This window comes from Lipotes vexillifer, unplaced genomic scaffold (assembly GCF_000442215.2).
Source record: "Lipotes vexillifer unplaced genomic scaffold, Lipotes_vexillifer_v1.1 scaffold1581, whole genome shotgun sequence".
NCBI lineage: Eukaryota > Metazoa > Chordata > Mammalia > Artiodactyla > Lipotidae > Lipotes > Lipotes vexillifer.
This window is the reverse complement of record NW_006783235.1, coordinates 628,074-629,034: the sequence shown is the minus strand read 5'-3', so window position 1 is coordinate 629,034 and position 961 is coordinate 628,074.

The window sequence follows — 961 nt, the reverse complement described above, 5'->3', positions numbered from 1 at the left end:
CTACACAATGATCAAGGGAGCAATCCAAGAAGAAGATATAACAGTTATAAATGTTTATGTACCCGGCATAGGAGTACCTCAATAAAAAAGGTAAATGCTAACAACCAAAAAAGGGAAAATCGAGAGTAACACAATCATAGTAGGGGATTTTAACACCCCATTTACACCAATGGACAGATCATCCAAACAGAAAATAAACAGGGAAACACAAGCTTTAAATGACACAATAGAACAGATGGATTTAATTGATATTTATAGAACATTCCACATGAAAGTGTCAGAATACATTTCCCTCTCAAGTGCACGCAGAACATTCTCCAAAATAGATCAAATCTTGGGTCACAAATCAAGGCTCAGAAAATTTAAGAAAATTGAAATTGTATCAAGCATCTTTTCCGACCACAATGCTATGAGATTGGAAATCAATTACAGGAAAAACAACTGTAAAAAAACACAAATACATGGAAGCTAAACACTGCACTGCTAAATAACCAGGAGATCAGTGAAGAAATCAAAGAAGAAATAAAAAACTACATAGAAACAAATGGCAATGACAACACAATGACTTAAAACCTATGGGATGCAGCAAAAGCAGTTCTATGAGGGAAGTTTATAGCAATTCAATCTCACCTCAAGAAACAAGAAAAATCTCAGATAAACAGTCTAACCCTATACCTAAAGCAATGAGAGAAAAAGAACAAAAAACTCAAATTCAGTAGAAGGAAAGAAATCATAAAAATCAGAGCAGAAATAAATGAAATAGAAATGAAGGAAACAATAGCAAAGGTCAATAAAATTAAAAGTTGGTTCCTTGAGAAGATAAAATTGATAAACCCTTAGCTAGACCCATCAAGAAAAAAAGGGAGAGGACACAAATTAATAAAATTAGAAATGAAAAAGGAGAAATCACAACTGACACCACAGAAATACAAAGGATTATAAGAGACTACTACAAACAACT